This window comes from Macrotis lagotis, chromosome 1 (genome assembly GCF_037893015.1).
Source record: "Macrotis lagotis isolate mMagLag1 chromosome 1, bilby.v1.9.chrom.fasta, whole genome shotgun sequence".
Lineage (NCBI taxonomy): Eukaryota > Metazoa > Chordata > Mammalia > Peramelemorphia > Peramelidae > Macrotis > Macrotis lagotis.
This window is the reverse complement of record NC_133658.1, coordinates 430,579,197-430,602,929: the sequence shown is the minus strand read 5'-3', so window position 1 is coordinate 430,602,929 and position 23,733 is coordinate 430,579,197. Positions and strand designations below refer to the sequence as shown.

The 23,733-nt window shown below is 40.8% G+C and overlaps 1 long non-coding RNA gene across 5 annotated transcripts; it reads right to left on the bottom strand.

Moving 5' to 3' along the window:
* Positions 1 to 114: 114 nt before the first annotated feature.
* Positions 115 to 21,274, bottom strand: LOC141506401 (uncharacterized). Of its 5 annotated transcripts, none has more exons than XR_012473858.1 (7): positions 20,840 to 21,274; positions 18,949 to 19,080; positions 9,314 to 9,837; positions 7,993 to 8,925; positions 5,372 to 5,522; positions 2,839 to 5,046; positions 115 to 322 (listed from the first exon to the last, which is right to left on the bottom strand). It is a non-coding gene; the product is annotated as an uncharacterized LOC141506401 (long non-coding RNA). The 5 variants fall into 5 exon arrangements; XR_012473859.1 differs by lacking the exon at positions 18,949 to 19,080 and having other exon boundaries at positions 7,993 to 8,305; positions 8,643 to 8,925; XR_012473860.1 differs by lacking the exon at positions 18,949 to 19,080 and having other exon boundaries at positions 7,993 to 8,137; positions 8,643 to 8,925.
* Positions 21,275 to 23,733: the final 2,459 nt, after the last annotated feature.

Below are 23,733 nucleotides of genomic sequence, written 5' to 3'. Positions count from 1 at the left end.
GGTGCTTCCCACTAAGCCTTCTTGTGGAGTTATCTTCAATTTTCTTCTTTTTTCTCTCTTTCTTGATAATACAAACTTCTTTTTAAAAAGAATAATTATATTTGAGACACTCACTTATTTGGAAATCACTCATTTCTCAATAACCACTGTTTTATTGGAGAGGAGTCCCTCAGTTCCTGATTGTCACAAAGCATGTCTTTGTGATTCACTTTAATTCTTGAACAAATAATCATTTTCTTCTTTTATGGCAGAGGTGGACTGTGGAAGCTGGAGCCATGTTAGTTTTGATAAACTGCTTGTCTTTATTAAAAGTGACAATTTGCTAGGGAAAAGAAGAGAAATCATCATAAATCTAGAGAAATCATCAGAAATCTAATAACAGCTAGCATTGGAAGATGTTTGGCATATTTTGGCTATTTTATTCACTCCTCACAATATCTCTGATGCAGTATTATGATTTTATTCACTCCTCACAATATCTCTGATGCAGTATTATGATTTTCCCCATTTTTCAGATAAGGAAACTGAGGTACCTGTAGTTTGACTTGCCCAGGTTCACAAGGTTATTAAGTCTAGGAAGAAGAATTAGGAAATAAAGGAAATGGCTACAAAAATTTTCAAATGAAAAATAAAATAAAATAAATTCTCCCAGTAATGGGATGGTACAAATAAAATTCAGGAGGGTACAAATAAAATTCAATCTGAGAAGCTCCTAGCATCATTTAAAACTGTTGGAATTCAAGCTCTTTTGAGAGTAGACATTCCAATTCTTGCCATATATCTCCACCACTTAAGAGACTGATTGGCACTAGTAAATTACTGGTTGTTGGTAAATTCCTTTGACTGAGAGGTTACAGTCGAATGAAGAGCATTTCCCCCTCACTGCTCAAGCAAACCCACATGCACACGCACACACAACAGTTGAACCTAGTAAAGTAGTTTTAGAAACTTTCCTGATAGAGAGGAAGAAGAGGTGTTTAAGAAAAGGGCTTGGCAAGTATCCTTTGAAAAACAATACCCTGAGTCAAGGAAGCATTAATCCTGGATAGTTGGCTGTCCAAGAGCTGGTGTGGTTCCCAGGGAGATAAATAAAACAATGAAGGATGAAGAAGTAGGAAATTTGACAGAGCCAGGATGGAGTAGAAGAAAAGGACAAATGTCATCAAGCAAGGAATACAGATCTTCCAAAAGAGAAAGTCTAATGCATCCAGGGTCTTTGAACTACAATTCCAATATAAAACATTGATGTGATTTTCAACTAAAGAAGGAATGAGTTTTGATCTAGGGTCTGTTGTGAGCAGTTCTCAATGTCACTTTGAAAACCCAATTTATAACAGCAGCATGTCATGAATGAATGAATGAATGCCATGAAAGAGAAATGAAACCCAAACAGGAACCTAGGGGAAGAGGGAGGAATAGAATGAGGAATGATAGGATTACCATGAGAGTGGACCACAGAAATGAAAAACAACTTGTCTTCAGGGAGAGGTAGAAGGAAAAGTTCAGAGGGTAATCAAAGGAAAATAGGAATCCTGTCTGAGACTGAAGGAAAGATAAAAAAAGTTGTGAAAAAATTTCTTCAGAAATAGCAGAAACTTGGGAATTATTGAAGTTTCTTAGGGAGAATTTATGAGTATAGGTATAGAAGTGTTGGCAGGGTTAACATTCCTGAAGGAAATATTTGCAAGTTTGTAAATTCATAAAAATTTATGTAGCCCATTTTGTAAAAACAAAAACTAGACTGTGATAAACTTGTATAGATGAGAAGTTCATCCTTGTGAATGAAGACAGAATTTCAAAGCTGGTTTAGACAGCAGAGTGAGATCGTTATAATCTGGAATAAATGGGAAGTTGACCCTTGTGATTGGAGAAAGAATTTCAAAACTGGTTTAGAAAGCAGAGTCAGACTTGAGGTCATATACTTGAGGTATTAAGATACCCAAATGTATAGAACAATGGCCAGCAAAGTATAATCATGCATGAATCCTTCTGAGTTGTTCATAGTGACTTAGAACATCATATATTAACATTATCTATGTTCTTTTGTGTTATATACTTCTCAAATACAGGATCAGCTGTGTGGCAAAGAGGATAGATGATCAGTCTGGAGTCAGCAGGACCTTAGTCCAAATCCAATCATAGACACTCAGTAGTAGCGTGAACATGGGGGAAAGTCACTTAACTCTGACAGACTCAACAAAAAAAAATTATTATCTTATATTTGAGTAATCTATGTTTGGATCACAAGCTCATCTCCCATTAGGATGTAAATCTTACAGAGCTGTAAATGTAACAGAGCATCACACATCTGCTAGTAGGTGGAGTGACCAAGACTTAATCCAGATTTTCTTGACTCTGGGTCCCTCATTGCATTCTGTTGAAAACCTATACCAGGGGCATATAGGAGGCACAGTGGATAGAACAACAGCACTGGAGTCATGAGGGCTTGAGTTCAATTCTGGCCTGAGATATTTAATAATTGCCTTAGATTTGTGAGCTTGGGCAACACACTTAACACAATTGTCTGGCAAAAACTAAAAGAAAAAAACAAAAACTACTCCAATGCTTGCACCTACAAGAGCCTCCTGCTGTGAGCTTGGGCAACACACTTAACACAATTGGCAAAAACTAAAAGAAAAAAACAAAAACTACTCCAATGCTTGCACCTACAAGAGACTCCTGCCACCTATCTACGCAATGTCTATGCAATATCATAGGAATGCTCAGTGGAAGCCCCAAGCACCTGACTAAAAACATCTTTACATCATTGAGGATCTTGGTCACAAGACAAAGGAGACATCAGTGTCCCCCACGGTAAGATGGGGCCCTGTAACTCACCTTCATGATAAAGAGGGCCTCCATGTTGTTCTGGCACCATCACAGGATCATTGTGGCGTTTCTAATATACCTGTTCACGCAGGTCTGGAAAGGGCAACAGAAGACTGAACATGGGACAAATGGATTTCATCACAGCCAGACTGCCCTTTCATAATGAAAAAAAGAAAAAAGTAGGCGTCCTATTCCATCTGCCAAGACCATCTGCCAAGACCAAGATAAAGTGTGGAAGGAATAGGACAGGAAGCAGTTAGAGCAGGAAAATTTCCATTGCCCAAGACCAAGACCAGGATAAAGTCTGGAAGGAATACAAGGACAGGCAGCAGTTAAAGCAGGAACACCTCAGTAGGAGGAAGAGTAAAAGCAGGACAAAGGGAAAGAGAAGGAAAAAGAGAAGGAGACAAGAAGGTGACAGGATAGGAAGAGAAAGGACAGGGGAGATAAGAGAAAGGGAAGGAGAAAGAGGACAGAGAAGGAGGAAAAGGACAGAGAAGGAGGAAGAGAAGACAGAAGAGAATCAGGAAGAGGCAGCCTAGTGACTATACAGTCACCTAGTGACTATACAATCACCTCAGTCTTCTCACTCTGGAGCCACACAGGAACAAACTATGGACCCATCACAACAACACTTTCTTCATAAAAAGCTCTCCTGTCATCAGGGGACATACACTGTACTCTCAGTGCTTTAAGTCAAACTGGATCACCTCAGGAAATGTTTCCACTGTTGCGTAGTAAAATAAGCAGAAGGGAAGGAGTGCAGTGAAGAAGAAGGGGAAGATGAAGCCAGGGTCTTCCTCAATGAGATTCTCACACTCAGAAATTGCTGTAAAGCTCCAGGTCTAGCTGTAAACAAACAGGGTCACTGCCAGAACAGCTGTGACAGTTCAACAGAACAGTGTCCTATAATCCTCCACCTGGCTATCCACCTAAACATAGAGAGCACATAAACAGGTATTTAATATCGGGGCCCTAACAAATCTATACCCTCAAAGAACTTTCATAGTAAAAAGAAGGGCACAGTAATTCCATATCACATAATCTCCAAAGAGGGTCCCTCTACCCAGGATGCCCCATTCCATGTAATGTTCACCGGAAGAAACCCTGCCTATCCTTAAGAATTAAGCTTCAACGACCCCTACATCATGCAATCTACTCTGATTCCCCAAGAAAGATGTTGTCTTTCCTTGCCCTGAACTTAGAATCTTATTGGGAACTTTCTGTTACTTGGGATTTTGTCTTATTCACTCACTCTGTTGTCATCACTTACCCAGTATGATCTCATTTTGGTCCGGTGAGGTATGTTTTAACAAGGAGCGAACTGTGGAGAATGAAGGTCAGTGACTTGCCCAGAGTCATACTACCACAAATACCTGATGTCAGATTTCACTTTCGATCTACCAGATTCTAGGCCCAGGACTGAGGTGCAAAAGTTCAATTCAAGTTAAATGCCTCCCTAGCATATTGCACAATGACAGAATCTCAATGCTGTTTAATCAATGGATGGATAGATACATGGATGGATGGATGGATGGATGGATGGATGGATGGATGGGTGAGTGGTGATTTCAAGGAGAGACTTCTTAGCCCTAACCCTGAATGGCCCTGGGGAGCTTTCAGACTATCAAAAAGAAATTCACCACTACAGCAGACCCGGCAAATCTTGTTCTCAGGGATCAGTCTCAAAATCGAGATAGTGGTGGTTAGTGTGATCCCCATGTAGGGAATAAATTCCAAAACTGTGAAAGAGCAACAGTATGAGTTAGGGAAAGTGAGCATGAGTGAATTGTCCCCACTGCCTTCCAAACTCCCCAGTCTCCCCAGTCCTCCAGACACACCCTACCAAAAGCAGTCTTTGGCTCTTCTGCACTTGGAGGGTTGGGTACTCAAAGAAGGGGAAAGGGTGGGAGATGGTGAGAGAGAGAAGAGAAACAGAAGAGGAAGGGATAGGGTCACTGGAGGAGATAGACGCTGGTAAAGGAGAGTCACGAGAGAGTAGGAGAAGAGGGAAAAGAAGATGGAAAAGATGGCATGTGGAAGGGCTGAAAGGACAAGGGGTAAGAGGAAACTGTCTTACCATTATCACTGGCTATATAGGCAAATGTGAGGAAAACATATATCTGTCCATCAGGATAAGTGTTTTGAAATGGTGCTGCAGCTCATGGAAGTTTAAAGTGATTTCTGTCCATAGCCCCAGTGTGCCATTGGCCATCTCTTTCAGTAAGCAACCAACAATCAGAAAAAGAGAAAGATATAATCTACCACATCACAGTAAAAGCAAAGCCTTCTCTATTCTGCTCCTCCTCCTAATTGTCGCCAACTTCTGACTCTCATTCTTACTCTTTTAGCACTTCATCTTCCCCTTCCTCTTCTCCATTCTGCCTTTCCTTTCTTTCTCTCCGCCACACACTCTCATCCCTTTTCCCCAAACACCACTGCTCAGCCTCCACCTCCTCCTCCTCCTCTTCCTCTGCCTCCACCTCTCCCTCCTCCTCCTCCTCCTCCTCCCCCTCCTCCTCTTCACTTCCACTTCCTCTACCTCCTCCTCCACTTCTCCCTTTTGACACAGTCTCTCAGGAGTCCCTCACTCTCTGTCAAAAAGCAGTTCTCTTCATGAACACTGGAGGATCACCTCTTGTCCTGATGGCATTTCCGGTTACCTTCTACCATTAGAATGGAACCACCTTGCACTATGGAAAAGAAATCTCATAGAGTAATAGAAAGTATGACAGCAGAAAGAAACCTTTAGCAAATAGCATGAATCATGATTACAAAAAGGAGATGCTTTCCAGAAACTTTCAAGAATCTGTCATGTAAATAGATTTCTCTCAATGAAGAGAAATAGTGGAACATGTGAACATCTACACAGATGGAATCAGTAAGGGAGGAAGAAAAACAATGTTAGAGGAATATAGGCTTAGATGAATGGGTGGAGCAGCTCAATCACATGTTAGAGTCACTGAGGAATATAATTCATTCACTAGAGGACACAAAACAATCTCAGGTAAAGCGAGGGGAAGTTGGAATTATGAATCAGAACAATGAAGAGAGGATTCAACAAGCTATGAATGAAAGGACACCCAACTGAAATGCACGCTAACATCGAACTATCCATATATTGCCATGAAATGCAAATTCAGTCTGAGCGAGGTCAGATTCCACTTGGCCAAGTTGAAAGATGCCATGGATTTTAAAATACCTACCTAAATCATGTAAGATTTCTCATGTAGAAGGAGAATGATAGAAATTTGGGGGATACACTGTAAATCCACAAAATGAGACCTATGTTCTGCACTTATTCCGCTACAAAATATTGCCTGAATTTATAAAACAAAATCAAATAGTAGGTCAAGCAAGCAATTCAGATTTTTACAAAGAGACAGTCTAATGCATCCAGGGTCTTAATGCATCCAGGGTCTTTCATCTACAATTCCAATATAAAACATGTCAAAGTGATTTTCAACCAAGGAACGACTGAGTTTTCATCTAGGGTTTGTTGTGAGCCATTCTCAGTGTCACTTTGATGACCCACTTTGTAACAGCAGCATGCTATGAATGAATGAATGAATGAATGAATGAATGAATGCCATGAAAGAGAAATGAAAATAAACCAGGAACCTAGGGGAAGAGGGAGGAACAGAATAAGGAATGATATGATTACCATGAGAGTGGAATATAGAAACGAAAAGAACTTGTCTTCTGGGAGAGGTAGGAAGAAAAGTTCAGAGGGTAATCAAAGGCAAAATAGGAATCCTTTCTGAGACTCTAGGAAGGACAAAAAATAGTTGTAAAAAGGTTCTTCAGAAATAGCAGAAAGTTGGGAATTGTTGAAGCTCATGAGGGAGAATTTAGGGGTATAGGTATAGAACCTTTGGCAGGGTGCAAATTAGAATATTTATGCACCCTATTTTGGAAAAAAAATTAGACCCTGATAACCTTGTGGAGATGAGAAGTTCATCCTTGTGAATGAAGACAGAATTTCAAAACTGATTTAGACAGCAGAGTGAGATCATTATAATCTGGAATAAATGAGAAGTTCACGCTTGTGATTGGAGAAAGAATTTCAAAACTGGTTTAGAAAGCAGAGTCAGACCAATAAGAAATATACTTGAGGTATTAAGATACCCAAATGTTTAGAACAATGGCCAGCAAGGTATAATCATATGCATGAATCCTTCTGAGTTGTTCATAGTGACTTAGAACATCATATATTAACATTATCTATGTTCTTTTGTGTTCTATACTTCTCAAATACAGAATCAGCTGGGTGGCAAAGAGGATAGATGTTCAGTCTGGGAGTCAGCAGGACCTGAGTCTAAATCCAACCCTAGATACTCAGTAGTTTTGTGATCTTGTTGGAAAGTCACTTTACTCTGACTGACTCAACAAAAAAAAATTACTATCTTGTATTTGAGTAATTTATGTTCGGATCACAAGCTCATCTCCCATTAGGCTATCTCCCAGGGAATGGAAGCTCCCTAAGGGCAAGGATTATTTCATTTTTCTTTCAGTCCTCAGCTGCTAAAACAGAGAAAGCTGTAAATTTTACAGAGCATCACATGACTGCTAGTAGATGGGAGTGACCAAGACTTAATCCAGATTTCCTTGACTCTAGGTCCCTCATCTCCTGTTGAAAAACTATTAGGGGGAGGCAGCTAGGTGGTGTAGTGGATAAAGCACCAGCCTTGGAGTCAGGAGTACCTGGGTTCAGATCCTATCTCAGACACTTAATAATTACCTAGCTGTGTGGCCTTGAGCAAGCCACTTATCCCCATTTGCCTTGAAAAATCTAAAGAAAAAAAAAAAAAAAAAAACAATTCCAGGGGCAGAAAGATGTCACAGTGGATAGAGCACCAGCCCTGGAGTCAGGAGGATTTGAGATCAATTCCAGCCACAGACATTTAATAATTACCTACCTTTGCGAGCTTGGGCAAGTCACTTAACCCAAATACCTTGCAAAAACCAAAAGCAAAAAGCAAAACCACTCCAAATCATGCACCTAGAAGAGACACCTGACAACTATCTATGCAATATCTTAGGAATATTCAGTGGAAGCCCCAAGCACCTGACTAAGAACTTCTATACATCATCGGGTATCTTGGCCAGAAGACAATGTAGACATCAGCATCCCCCACGGGAAGATGGGGCCCAGTCACTCACCTTCATGATAAAGAGGGCCTCCCCGTTGTTCTGCTACCATCCCAGGATCACGGTGGTGTTTGTCATATACCTTTTCATGCAGGTCCAGGAAGGGCAACAGGAGACTGAGCTTGTAACAAATGGATTTCATCACAGCCAGATTGACCTTTCACGAAAGAAAGAAAGAAAGAAAGAAAGAAAGAAAGAAAGAAAGAAAGAAAGAAAGAAAGAAAGAAAGAAAGAAAGAAAGAGAGAGAGAGAAAGAAAGAAAGAGAGAAAGAAAGAGAGAGAAAAAGTAGGCACCCTCTTCCATCTGGCAAGACCAAAATAAAGTCTGAAAGGAATAGAAGGACAGGGAGCAGTTACAGCAGGAACATGTCCACCTCCTAAGACCAGAGTAAAGTCTGGAAGGAATACAAGGACAGGCAGCAGTTAAAGCAGGAGCACCTCAGTAGGAGGAGAAGTAATAGAAGGACAAAGGGAAAGAGAAAGAAAAAGAGAAGGAGACAAGAAGCTGACAGGATAGGAAGAGAAAGGACTGGGGAGATAAGAGAAAGGGAAGGAGAAAGAGGACAGAGAAGGAGGAAGAGAAGACAGAAGAAAGAAGAGAGAAGAGAATCAGGAAGAGGCAGCCTAGTGACTATACAGTCACCTAGTGACTATACAGTCACCTCAGTCTTCTCACTCTGGAGCCACACAGGAACAAACTATGGACCCATCACAGCAACACTTTCTTCATAAAAAGCTCTCCTGTCATCAGGGGACATACACTGTACTCTCAGTGCTTTAAGTCAAACTGGATCACCTCAGGAAATATTTCCACTGTTGCGTAGTAAACAAAGCAGAAGGGAAGGAGGGCAGTGAAGAAGAAGGGGAAGATGAAGCCAGGGTCTTCCTCAATGAGATTCTCACACTCAGAAGTTGCCGTGAAGTGCTGTGAAGCTCCAAGTCTAGCTGTAAACAAACAGGGTCACTGCCAGAACAGCTGTGACAGTTCAACAGAACAGTGTCCTATAATCCTCCACCTTGCTATCCAACTAAACTTTAGAGGGCACATAAACAGGTATTTAATATCGGGGCCCTAACGGGGGACAGTAATTCCATATCACATAATCTTCAGAGAGGGTCCCTCTGCCCAGGATCCCCCATTTCCCATAATATTCACCTGTAGAAACCCGGCCTATCCTTCAGAATTCAGCTTCAATGACCCCTACATCATGCAATCTACTCTGATTCCCCAAGAAAGATGTTGTCTTTCCTTGCCCTGAACTTAGAATCTTATTGGAAACTTTCTGTTACTTGGGGTTTTGTCTGATTCACTCACTCTGTTGCCATCACTTACCCAATATGATGTCATTTTGGTCCAGTGAGGTATATTTTAACAAGGAGCAAACTGTGGAGAATGAAGGTCAGTGACTTTCCCAGAGTCATACTACCACAAATGCCTGATGTCAGATTTCAATTTCGATCTACCTGATTCTAGGCCCAGGTTTGAGGTGCAAAAGTTGCCTTTGGCCTCAGTTCAAGTTAAATGCCTCCCGAGCATCTTGCACAATGACAGAATCTCAGTGCTGTTTAATTGATGGTTGGATTGATGGATGGACGGATGGATGGATGGATGGATGGATGGATGGATGGATATATGGACAGATGGATGGATGAATGGGGGGATGGATCGATGGGTGGGTGATGATTTCAAGGAGAGACTTCTTAGCGCTAACCCCGAATGGCCCTGGGGAGCTTTCAGACCATCAAAAAGAAATTCACCACTACAGAAGACCCAGCAAATCTTGTTCTTGGTGATCAGTCTCAAACTCGAGATAGTGGTGGTTAGTGTGATCTCCATGTAGGGAATAAATTCCAAAACTATGAAAGAGCGACAGTATGAGTTAGGGAAAGTGAGCATGAGTGAATTGTCCCCGCTGCCTTGCAAACTCCCCAATCTCCCCAGTCCTCCAGACACACCCTACCAAAAGCAGTCTTTGGCTCTTCTGCACTTGGAGGGTTGGGTACTCAAAGAAGGGGAAAGGGTGGGAGATGGTGAGAGAGAGAAGAGAAACAGAAGAGGAAGGGATAGAGTCTCTGGAGGAGACAGAAGTTGGTAAAGGAGAGTCATGAGAGAGTAGGAGAAAAGGGAAAAGAAGATGGAAAAGATGGCATGTGGAAGGGCTGAAAGGACAAGGGGTAAGAGGAAACTGTCTTACTATTATCACTGGCTATATAGGCAAATGTGAGGAAAACATATATCCGTCCATCAGGATAAGTGTTTTGAAATGGTGCTGCAGCTCATGGAAGTTTAAAGTGATTTCTGTCCATAGCCCCAGTGTGCCATTGGCCATCTCTCTCAGTAAGCAACCATCAATCAGCAAAAGATAAAGATATAATCTTCCACATCACAGTCAAAGCAAAGTCTTCTCTTTTCTGCTCCTCCTCCTAATTGTTGCCTCCTTCTGACTCTCACTCTTACTCTTTTAGCACTTCATCTTCCCCTTCCTCTTCTTTATGCCTTTCCTTTGTTTCTGTAGGCTATACACTCTCATCCCTTTTCCCCAAACACCACTGTTCAGCCTCCACCTCCTCCTCCTCAAACTCCTCCTCTGCCTCCTCAAACTCCTCCTCTTCCCTTCCACTTCCTCTACCTCCTCCTCCACTTCTTCTCCCTTTTGGCATAGTCTCTCAGGAGACCCTTGCTCTCTTTCAAAAAGCAGTTCTCTTCATGAACACTGTGAGGATCACCTCCTGTCCTGATGGCATTTCCTGTTACCTTCTACCATTAGAATGGACCCTCCTTGTACTATGGAGAAGAAATCTCATAGAGTAATAGTAAGTAAGACAGCAGAAAGAAACCTTTAGCAAATAGCATGAATCATGATTACAAAAAGGAGATGCTTTCCAGAAACTTTCATGAATCTGTCACATAGATTTCTCTTAATGAAGAGAAATGGTGGATGATGTGAGCATCTACGCAGATGGAATCATTAAAGGAGGAAGAAAAGCAATGTCTGAGGAATATAGGCTTAGATCAATGGGTGGAGCAGCTGAATAACATGTTGGAGTCACTGAGGAATGGACTTGTTCTGCTGGAGGACCCAAGACATTCTCATTTAAACCAAGGAGAAGTTGGAATTATGAATCAGCACAATGAGGATAGTATTCATGAAGCTATCAATGGGGGACTTCTGGTCAAGATGGTTGAGAGAAGACAGGCACAGTTCTAAAGTCTCCTGATCTTTCATCATCTATGATATTAACCAAACCTCTTAACTGAAATCTGAGCAACAAAAGCCAGAATGAAAAGCCCAGAGAAAGAACTTCTACCTCAGGATTGGTTTTCCACAGTCCTTGGCTAAAGGAGTCCTTGGCTAAAGGAGAAGGTCTCAATTAATGTCACAGACACTCCAGAGAATGCAATTAGCACCCCCTCCTTGCCAGCTGAAGATATTGCACTCAGTGAGTAATGCCTCTAGGGATCCCAACACCAAACCTCTGTGAACCAGCCCCTCCCCAACTCAACATCTTAGCAAAATGAAGAAAGGTCAGTGGAAAGGTGGATCTATAGATATATTTTTGTAAGGAAAAACCCTAACTCAGAGAGACCTAGATTCTCTGAGGAAAATATGATCTGGTCTCCAGCACAGAAAGACTTCCTTGAAGAAATAAGGCAGAGTTTAAAAATCAACTGGCAAATTTGGGAGAGTCAATTAACACCTTGCAAAAAAGAAATCAAATCATGGGAAAATACAAATGGACAAATACAAAATTAGAATAATTCTCTCAGATCTTCAATTGGTTAAATGCAAAAAGAAAATAATTCTCTCTAAACCTCAATTGGTAAAATGGAAAGCTCTTTCAAAAATGGAATTGACCCATTGGAAAAGGAGTTTCAAAACGTAAATGAAAAAAACTCCTCTCTAAAAAAAAGAATGGAGTCTGCAGAGTCTAATGACTTTCTGAGACAATAAGAGCTTGTTAAACAAAACCAAAAACTAGAAAAAATACAAGAAAATGTAAAATACCTCATCAGGAAAACCACTGGCCTCGAAAATAGATGAAGGAGGGGCAACCTGAGAATTATTAGACTTCCTGAAAATATTGAAGAGGAAAGAAAGCCTGGACTTAACAGCATCTAGTGATGGAAAATTGCCCTGATATCATGGAACCAGAAGGCAAAGTAGTTATTGAAAGAATACACAGATTTCCTACAGAAAGAGATCCTAAATTGAAAACACCAAGGAATGTTGTGGCCAAATTTCAGAACTATCAGATAAAAGAGAAAATCCTGCAAGCAGCCAGAAAGAAACAATTTAAACACCAAGGAGCCTCAGTAAATATTACTCAGGATCTGGCTGCATCAACATTAAGGGACTGAAGGGCCTGGAACAAGATATTCCAAATAGGGGGGGTGAAGCCAAGATGGCGACAAGAAAGGATTGTGTCTTAGGCACTCTTGTTGCTAAACTTTCAAGAGACAGAACCCAGTGAGGCAGTTCTCCTACTCAAGGTAACCTGGAAAAGAGCAGAAAGGCTCTGCTCCCTGGGGTTGGAGGGGTGGCCCGCCAGAGGGGTGGCCTGCCAGAGGGGTGGCCCGCCAGACCAAAGGAACTTCAGCTTTCCGGAGGCAGCCCCAGGGCTCTGGGAGCCATGGCTCACAGAAGCAGGGGAGTTTCCTGACCTTCACCCTGGGGAGCACCAGGCACAATTTGGGGGAACAGCAGGGGACCCCTGCCAGAGAGAGCACGTAGCACGTGAAGCCTAGCCCACAGGGCACACAGCAAGCAGGGTGGCCAGCATAGCCAAGTACCAGGAACAGAAGCAGGCAGAGCTGATAAGTAGGAGCCCCCAGGGCAGGAGCCCATTGAACCTAGGGAGGGGAGTGAAGAGAGAGAGACTGCAGAGCTCTGTCCTCTGTCCCTGGAACAGGACTCTGGAGCTCTGACCACATTCAGATCCTGATCCCAGTCTAGGCCCCCCCATAGAACAGCAGGGCCTCCCCTACCTCAGCCCCATGGAAGAGGGGGGCGCATATGGTCATTCACAGACCAGGAGGGAGGACAGAGCCTCACACACTGAGACCCTTGTGGGAATGTCCCAAAAGCTCAGGAAGCACCCCAAAACCAGTCTCAGGCTGGGAAAATGAGCAAGCGGAGAAAAAAAGAGGAAGACCATTGAGAAATATTTTGTATATGAGCCCAAGAAGGATCAAAATACTCAGTCTGAAGATGAGGAAGCACAAGCTCCTGCATCTAAAGACTCCAATATAAACAAAAATTAGGCTCAGGCTATGACAGAGCTCAAAAAAGACTTTGAAAATCAAATGAGGGAGTTAGAAGAAAAACTGGGAAAAGAAATGAGATACAGGAAAAACATGAAAATGAACTCAGCAGCCTAGTCAAGGAAATCCAAAAAAATGCTAGAGATGTTCTGAAGAGCAAGGGAGCTTGGAATGCAGCCAAGAATACACTATCCTGCAAAGCTGAGCCTTCTTTTTCAGGGGACAAGATGGACATTTAATGAAATGGAAGAGTTCCAAAAATTCCTGATGAAAAGACCAGAGCTAAATAGAAAATTGGCCATCAAACAGGAGGTTCAAGAGACACATGAAAAGATTTTTTAAAAAAAAGAAAAAAGGGGGTACAGAAAAAAAATCTTATCCAATAAGTTGAAACTGGCTATATCCCAGCATGGGGAAAAAGATTCTCATAACTCTTGAGAATTGTAACTCTAACAGAGAGAATATGACTAGCCAGAAGTGACGGACACTCGTGACTTATCCATGAGACTGCTATCCAATGGGATGAAACTGGTTTTAACCCTACTTGGGAGAAAGACTCTAATAACTCTCAAGAACTGTAAATCTATCAGATAGAGTGTACTTAGCTAGAAGTGATGAATACTCAGAATTTTCTATGACTCAGAATGATTTAAAAACACCTCCTCCTTAAAAAGGGGGATGGGGCAGCTAGGTGGTGCAGTGGATAGAGCACCAGCCCTGGAGTCAGGAGGACCTGAGTTCAATTCCAGCCTCAGACACTTAATACTTACCTAGCTGTGTGGCCTTGGGCAAGCCACTTAACCCCGTTGCCTTGCAAAAAAAAGGGGGGATGGGAAGGAGATGGGAGGAGAGAGGGGATTGAATGAGGTAAATCTCATTACATTAAGAGGTACAAAAGACCTATGCTAATAGAAGGGAAAAAGGGAGGAGATGAGAAACACCTGAATTTTCTTCTTATCAGACTTGGCTTAAAGTTAACTTACACATATACTTAGTTAACTTAAAAAAATGGAACCTTTAGAGTATTGAAGGGGAAAGGGGGAGGGGGAATGGAGAAAGGGAGGGGGAGAAAAAAGAGGAATTAACAGAAGGAAGGGAAAAAGGGGAAAAGAGAAAGGGGAAAGAAAGGGGATGGGGTGGATGTAGAAGGGCAAACACACTGAAGGGGGTGGTATTCAGAAACAAAATACTGGGGAATATGGATGAAGGGTTGGGGAAGGGGAAAAATACAAGCAGAGGGAAGATATCATGGAGGCTAGTAAAGAGTTACTAAATATAACTTTGAACATAAATGGGATGAACTCTCCCTTAAAACTTAAGTGAATAGCAAAGTGGATTAAAAACCAGAATCCCATGATATGCTGCTTACAAGAAACTCATTTGAAACAGAGAGATACATATAAAGATAAAAAGTTGGAGCAAAATATCTTTTGCTTCAGCTGAAGTGAAAAAGCAGGGGTAGCAATCCTTATCTCAGATAAAGCAGCTGCAAAAATAGATAGCCTTAAAAGAGATAAGGAAGGAAACTTTATCCTCCAAAAAGGTGCATAGTGATTTCAATAAAATGATTTCAATACTGAATATATATATGCAACTAATGGGATAGTATCCAAATTCTAAGAGGAGAAGCTGAAAGAACTACAGGAAGACAGCAAAAACCCTGCTGGTAGGAGACCTCAACCTCCTGTTCTCAGATCTAGATAAATTGAATCAAAATAAACAAGAAAGAAGTTAAGGAGGTACGTAGATTGTTAGAAAAACTAGATATGATAGACTTATGGAGGAAACTGAATGGGGATAGAAAGGAATATACTTTTTTCTCTGTAGTACATGGCATTTATACAAAAACTGACCATGTACTAGGGCACAAAAACCTAATAATCAACCACAGAAAGGAAGAAATAGTGAATACATCTTTCTCGGATCATAATGCAATAAAATTCATATGCAATATTGGGCCAGGGAGATATAGACCCAGAACTAATTGGAAACTGAATAGCCTCATTTTAAAGAATGAGTGAATCAAACAACAAATTATAGAAAGAATTAATTATTTTATCCTAGATGATGACAATAATGAAACAACATACCAAAATCTATGGGATTCACTCAAAGCGGCTCTCAGGGGATATATTATACCTTTAAATGCTTACATGAATAAATTAGGGAAAGAAATCAATGAACTAAATATGCAACTAAAAAATTAGAGAAAGAACAAATTAAAAATACTCCATTAAGTACAAAATTAGAAATTCTAAAAATTAAAGGAAAAATTAATAAAATCAAAAGCAAAAAATTTATTGAGTTACTAAATAAAAACAAAAGTTGGTTTTACGAAAAAACCAGTAAAATTGACAGACCTCTGGTCAATTTGATTTTAAAAAAGAAAGAAGAAAACCAAATTGCTACTATTATAAATGAAAAAGGTGAAGGAAATTAAAGTAATAATTTGGGATTATTTTACCCAATTCTATGCCAATAAGTTTGACAATCTAAGTGAAATGGATGAATATTTACAAAAATATAAGTTGCCCAGGTTAAATGAAGAGGAAATTAAATACCTAAACAACCCTATCTCAGAAAAAGAAATTCAACAAGCCATCATTGAACTCCCTAAGAAAAACTCTCCAGGGCCTGATGGATTCACAAGGGAATTCTACCAAACATTTAAGGAACACTTGGTTCCAATTCTATATAAATTCTTTGGGAAAAATAGGGGAAGATGGAACTCTGCATAACTCTTTCTATGAAACCAATATAATGTTAATACCTAAACCAGGAAGAGTTAAAACAGAGAAAGAAAATTATAGACCTATTTCTCTGTTGAATATAGATGCAAAAATCCTAAATAAAATCTTAGCAAAATGATTATGTTATCACTAAGATAATGCATTATGATCAAGTAGGATTTATCCCAGGAATGCAAGGTTGGTTCAATATTAGGAAAACTGTTAGTATACTCAATTATATCAACAGCTAACCTATCAGAAATTATATGATCATATCAATAGATGCTGAAAAAGCTTTTGACAAAATACAGCATCCATTCCTACTAAAAACACTAGAGAGTGTAGGGAAAAAATGGACTGTTACTTAGAATAATCAGCAGTATCTATTTGAAACCATCAACAATCATTATATTCAATGGGGAGAAGCTAGAGGCATTCCCAATAAGATCAGGGGTGAAACAAGGGTGCCCATTATCACCACTACTATTCAATATCATATTAGAATTGTTAGCTTCAGCAGTTAAAGAAAAAGAAATTGAATGAATTAGAATTGGGAAGGAAGAGACAAAACTCTCACTCTTGGAAGATGACATGATGGTCTACCTAGGGAATCCCAAGAAATCATCCAAAAAAACTACTGGAAACAACTAGCAATTTTAGCAAAGTTGCAGGTTATAAAATAAACCCTCAGAAATCCTCAACTTTTCTATATATGTCTAGCAAGATACAGCAGGAAGAGTTAGAAAGAGAAATCCCATTCAAAGTAACCTCAGACAATATAAAATACCTGTGAGTCTATTTGTCAAGACAGACTCAGAAACTTTTTGAAAACAATTCTAAAACACTTCCCACACAAATTAAATCAGATTTAAATAACTGGACAAATGTCAACTGCTCGTGGATAAGTAAGAGCTAATATAATAAAAATGACAATTCTACCAAAAATTAACTACCTATTTAGTGCCCTACCAATCAAAATTACAAATAACTGTAATGAGTTAGAAAAAATTGTAAGTGAATTCATATGGAGAACTAAAAAGTCAAGAATTTCCAGGAACTTAATGAAAAAAAGTATGAAAGAAGGGGGCTTAGCCCTACCTGATCTAAAAATTATATTATAAAGCATCAGTCGTCAAAACTGTCTGGTATTGGTTAAGAAATACAGTGGTGGACCAGTGGAATAGACTAGCTGCAATAGGAGGAAACAATTATAGAAATCTGCTGTTTGATAAACCCAAAGAGTCCAGCTATTTGGATAAAAACTCTCTCTTTGATAAAAACTGCTGGGAAAATTGGAAATTAGTATGGAAGAAACTTAGATTAGACCAACACCTCACACCATATACCAAATGGACACAGGATTTAGACTTAAAAAGCAATACTATAAGCAAATTAGAAGATCAAGGACTAGTTTACCTGTCCTATCTATGGAAAGGGAAGCAGTTTATGACTAAGGAAGAGATGATGAACATCACTAAAAACAAACTAGATGATTTTGATTACATTAAATTAAAAAGCTTTTGCACAGATAAAACCACTGTAACCAAGATCAAAAGAAATGTAATAAACTGGGAAACAATCTTTACAACTGATGTTTCTGACAAAGGACTCATTTCTAAAATATACAGAGAACTGAGCCATATCTTTTTTTAAAAAAGCCATTCCTCAATTCATAAATGGTCAAAGGATATGCAAAGGCACTTTACAGATGAGATCAAAGCAATCCATAGTCATATGAAAAATTGCTCTAAATCATTATTAGAGAAATGCAAATCAAAGCTTCTCTGAGGTACCATCTCACACCTCTCAGACTGGCCAATATGACCAGAAAGGATAATGATCAGTGTTGGAAGAGTTGTGGGAAATCTGGGACACTATTACACTGTTGGTGGAGCTGTGAACTCATACAACCTTTCTGGAGAGAAATTTGGAACTACACCCAAAGAGCAACAAAAATGAGCATACCCTTTAATCCAGCAATACTACTACTGGGTCTATACCCTGGAGAGATGATGAAAGACATCACTTGTACAAAAATATTAAAAGCAGCCCTGTTTGTGGTGGCAAAGAATTTGAAATTCAGTAAATGTCCTTCAACTGGGGAATGACTTATCAAACTGTGGTATATGTATGTCATGGAACACTATTGTTCTATTAGAAAACAGGAGGGATGGGAATTCAGGAAGACTGGAGGGATTTACATGAACTTATGCTGAGTGAGATGAGCAGAACCAGAAAAACACTGTACAGCCTAACTGAAACAGGGGCTATGATCACCTTGATGGGATTAAAGGAATGAAAGAGTTTTGATCTAGGGTCTGTTGTGAGCAGTTCTCAATGTCACTTTGATGACCCAGTTTGTAACAGCAGCATGTCATGAATGAATGAATGAATTCCATGAAAGAGAAATGAAAACCAACCAAGAACCTAGGGGAAGAGGGAGGAACAGAGTAAGGAATGATAGGATTGCCATGAGAGTGGACCATAAAAATGGAAACAACTTGTCTTCTGGGAGAGGTAGCAGGAAAAGTTCAGATGGTAATCAAAGGCAAAATAGGAATCCTTTCTGAGACTCTAGGAAGGACAAAAAAGTTGTCAAAAGCTTCTTCAGGAATAGGAGAAAGTTGGGAATTGTTGAAGCTCGTTAGGGAGAATTTAGGGGTATAGGTATAGAAGCTTTGGCAGGGTTAACATACAAATAGAATATTTATGCAGCCCATTTTGGAAAAAAACTAGACCCTGATAACCATGTGGAGAAGAGAAGTTCATCCTTGTGAATGAAGACAGAATTTCAAAACTGGTTTAGACAGCAGAGTGAGATCATTATAATCTGGAATAAATGAGAAGTTCACCCTTGTGATTGGAGAAAGAATTTCAAAACTGGTTTAGAAAGCAGAGTGAGATCATGGAGTAGGTGGAGGAGGAGGAGGAGTCTGAAAAGTGTTTTTTTGCAGAATGGGATGAGTGTGTCTTTACCTTCAAAGAGCTTTCATAGCAAAATGAAAAGCTCAGTAATTCCATTGGGTCTCTCTGCCCATGATAGCCCATTCCAGGTACTGTTCACCTTCTGAAATCCTCCCAATCCTTCATAATTCAGCTCCATGACCCCTACATCACACAATCTAGTTAATTTACCCCAGAAAGATCTAAAGGAAGTGAGGGAACAATGAAAATAGGGAGAGAAGAACGGAGGAAAGGAAGGAGGGAGGAACAGAGGAAGAGGAGACAGAGGGAGAAACAGCAAGGGAAGGAGGTAGGAAGGAAGGAAGGAAGGAAGGAAGGAAGGAAGGAAGGAAGGAAGGAAGGAAGGAAGGAAGGAAAGAAGGAAAGGAAAGGAGGGAGGGAGGATGGATGGAGGGGAGGGGTGAGGTAGAGAACGAAAAGGGAGGGAAAGAAGGAAGAAGTGATGAAGTATTAGAGCAGGAAGAAGGCAGGGAGATAAGGAAGAAGAGAGGGAAGAAAAGGAGTACGGGTGAAAGGGAAAGTAGGAAAGTAGTGAAGGAAGAAGGGAGAAACAGGGGTAGAGAAGGAAGCATGCAGGGAGAGAAGGAAGAAGGGAGGGAGGGAAGGGTAGGAGGGAGGGAACAAAGTAATGGAGGGAGGAAAGAAAGGAAGGAAGGAAAGAAGGAATGAAAGAAGGATGGAAGGGAGGTAGGAGTGAAGGGTGGGAAGAAGGAGAAAAGTGGGCAGGGGGAGACCGTCAGGGCTGGCCAGGGAATTGTCAAAGTTCCTGTGTTCAAATCACCTCCCTCCATGGATGTCGTGGACAAGTCACTGTCTCCTTTTAGGTCTCTGTATCCCCATCTGTCCAAAAAGGGGGACCCCTCCCATCAGACCCCCAGCCTCCTCTTTCCAGACCAGTTTCCCCCCAGGGCTGTCCTTCATGGACTTCTCCTACCTGGGGCCAGGTTGCTCTAAGACTCCTTTTGCTTTGGTTGTTGCCTTATCCCACAAGCTTTCTGGTCCCTGGAACACCCAGTCTTTCCTCAGATAAACTGTTGCCTCCCTCCCCCACTTCATCTTTGTCAGGTTATTTAAAAAGAAAAAAAAACACTTTACTTTTTCCCCCTGAACGTATGTCATTAACAGGGAGAGTTTCTGGTGAATCCCCTCCTTCAACCAAAACAGATGGTAAGTGTTATGGTTTATCTAACCCCTTGGTGTCCAGGCAACTTTCTCTGTCAACCTTTGACCTAGGGAGATGTGACTCTCATTCAGTGGCTTAGCTATCCCCTGATGAAGTATCTCAGTTCTGGCAATAGCTAAATTGATAATGCTAAGCAAAAAGGAGAGCAATCACAGAGCCAATCACAGAACAATCACAGGGACACTCCACCAGGCAGCTAGTTAGGGCAGTGCATAGAATACTGGCCCTGAAGTCAAGAGAACCTGAGTTCAAATCTGCCCTCAGAAACTTATTTAGCTTTGTGACCTTGGGTAAGTCACACAAACCCCATTGCCTTAAATACATTTTTTTTTAAAAAACCTGGGACACTCAACTAAAGACCTCCTTCTTAGGAGATATTAAACCATCAATGAATTTAGGATCCTACAATCCAACCAATTCTGAATCTTTCTAACTCTCTTGTCATCTAACCCACATCCTCCACAGCAGGAGAGACTGTCAAATGAAGTTCTAAAAGCTTGATAAACTGACCATTCTAGGAAACTAAGGTTAAGTCTAGAATGGTAAAATTGGAATTCAATAGACTCCTTGTGACCATGACTTCCCTTTCTAAATGGTCACCAGTCATCCCTTTAATCATCTCATCCTTTCTATATATTCTACAACCTTGATCTGGGAATCAACAACAAAAGTTTACAGGGTCAACTTTCCGCCCCCCCAACTTCTCCACAAATAACCTACATTTTGTTTTGGAAGGGGAAGGATTTCAGAAATTTGTTCTTTAATCCTGTAGTGGCTCAGTCATTCTTCAAGTTCTCCAATAATCAGCTTCCTCAGTATTCTGGAATGCAAAATGTCTGGGCCTGGAAAATTAACCTTATCAGATGAAAAGACAGACACACACAAATACAGAGACAGAGAGGTGAGAGAAGGAACCAGAGAGGTAGAGGGAGAAGAAGAAAGAGATACATAAGGGAGACAGAAATGCAGAAAAGAAAAGGTGACAGAGAGAGAGAAAGAGAGAGAGAGAGAGAGAGAGAGAGAGAGAGAGAGAGAGAGAGAGAGAGAGAGAAAGGAAAGGATGATAAAAGGAATGCAAGGAAAGATTCAATCATAAAATATTTCCCAAATAAAAGACAAGCAGTTCAGCCATCTAGCATGATAGGCTGGTGGAGATGGTGCTTCCTACTAACCCCCCACAGCCAACTCCCACTGTTTTATTGGAGAGGAGACCCTCATCTCCTGATTGTCACAAAGCATGTCTTTGTGACTCATTTTCACTCTTGAGCAAATAATGATTTTCTCCTTTTATGGCAGAGGTGGACTATGGGAGCTGAAGCCCTGTCAGACTTGGTTAATATGTTAGTTAATTTTAACAAACTGCCTATCTTTATTAAAAGTGACAGTTTGCTAGGGAAAGGAAGAGAAGTCATCAGAATTCTAATAACAGCTAGCGCTGGAAGATGCCCAAGATCATCCAGTCAGATAGTAGATGGTCAGGACTCCAATCTCAATGACAGATAATATATTTATGCCAGATCTTGCAATGGCCTTCCCCATAAAACCAAGGCCATACAAAAGAGTCACGGAGTTGGGACTGCTATGAGTGGAACCAGACACAACTGAGACCTAGAGAAGAGACAAGATGACTGTAAGAATGGAGAGAGGAGCAGCTAGTGGCACAGTGAATAGAGCACCAGCCCTGGAATCAGGAGTATTTGAGTTTAAATCTGGCCTCAGACACTTAATAATTACCTAGCTATGTGGCCTTGAGCAAGCCACTTAACCCTGTTGCCTTGTAAAAACTAAAAAAAAAAAAAAAATAGAGTTCTTTCTTTCCTTATTCTGTTACCTGCTTTCTCATGTTTAAGCTGTGGGACAAACATCAAATCAGAAGATATGTCCAGCATGGCTAAAGCAGAGAAACAGACATCTGAAGAGGGGCAGAGCAGAAAATGAAAGCCCATCTGGTAGCCTTCGGTTTAAATACCTTGTTCTTGCTAAGGAGGAGCTAAGCTTTATTGTTTTGGGTTTCAAGAGTATAGGGTTCCTCAAAGACCTCCTGAGGAAAAACTCCAGGCACCTTGTCAAGGTAGGAGCACCAACCATGGTTAGAGGGATCTCAGAAAAAGGCAAACCACAAATTAAGGATTTATAAGGGTGGAGAAATGTTAACAATATAAATTAAACTTAATAGTATGTCACATATTTATACATTTGTGCTTTATGTATATGAACGTGCATGTATAGGAATGCATGTATATCTGTGCATGTGTGCATCAGTGTATGTATATGCTTTTAGGCAATGCATGCATGTTTATGTACTGTGTGGTGTGTGTAGTGTGTGTACATACACATGTACATGTGTGCTCATGTGTGTAAAGTACATGTGTGTGTGTGTGTGTGTAAGCCACTGGGTATTAAACATGTACTGTCCCATGCTACCTGAGAAGGTTCTTTCTAAAGGAACCAATGACACCAAGATTCACCTTTGGGACCAGAAATATGAGAAACACAACACAAATTGAAAACAGCAGAAGCAGTTTCCTCTTTTTTTTTAAGGTTTTTTTCAAGGCAAATGGGGGTTAAGTGGCTTCCCCAAGGCCACACAGCTAGATAATTAAGTGTCTGAGACTGGATTTGAACCCAGGTACTCCTGACTCCAAGGATGATGCTTTAGCCACTACGCCACCTAGCTGCCCCAGTTTCCTCTTTTTAAAAGCAGATTATTGGTCCTAGGTGGAGTTATTCACAGTTCTGGTATGGGGAGGATGTGAGTATGAGACCCTGCTGTCAGACTGGCTTGGGCAAAACATGCTCAACAGATATGCCTCACAACTCACAGTATCATGAGGCCCAGGGAGAAGGGCCCTTGAAAGGGCCCTCTCAGGTGGCTTCAAAGAGGACACTTTCCCAGTAACACCCCAACAGAATCTGCCCCCGCTGCCCCACCAGGACCGTCTCAATACTGTACTAACTGAACTCAGGGTCCTCAAATAGGGTAATGCTGTGTTTCTGGCAACATAGAGTAAAGACCTTCATCTTGACCTGTCTGAAGGGTTTCTGCAGGCACCTCCCACAGGAGGAGCACTGAAACCTGAGGGGGAGAAGAACCAACCAGTCTATCCAGAGAGGTTCCAGAATGTTAGGACTCCAAGGACCCATTAAAAACATCTAATCCAACTCCCTTATTGTTCCAAGGAGATTCATGGGATCCCAGAGTTTGATATGAGATAGTTTCAACTAAGGAATTGAACTCAGGTCCTCCTGACTCCAGAGTCAATGCTCTATCCACTGTGCCACCTAGCTGCCCCTAACCCTTTCATTTTAAAGTCCAAGTTAAATACTTGAGTTAACCCCACAATAACCTCAGCTCAAACACTTATGCTAGTCTTAACCCTAATCTTCCTACTCTAAGCCTAACCTTCTGATTCTTACCCTAGAAACCTCTGCCTACCATTCCCATTTGAATGTTAAGCATTTGACTCAAACCAAAGACTACATGACTGCAACACAAATTCTATCTCTAATTAACTCAATCTTTTTAAGCCTATCCATACAAGTCTTTCCCCAGAAGCCTCTGCTCAACATCAAAAACAACCCTAAGAAACTTACTTCAACCTAAGCCTAAGTGA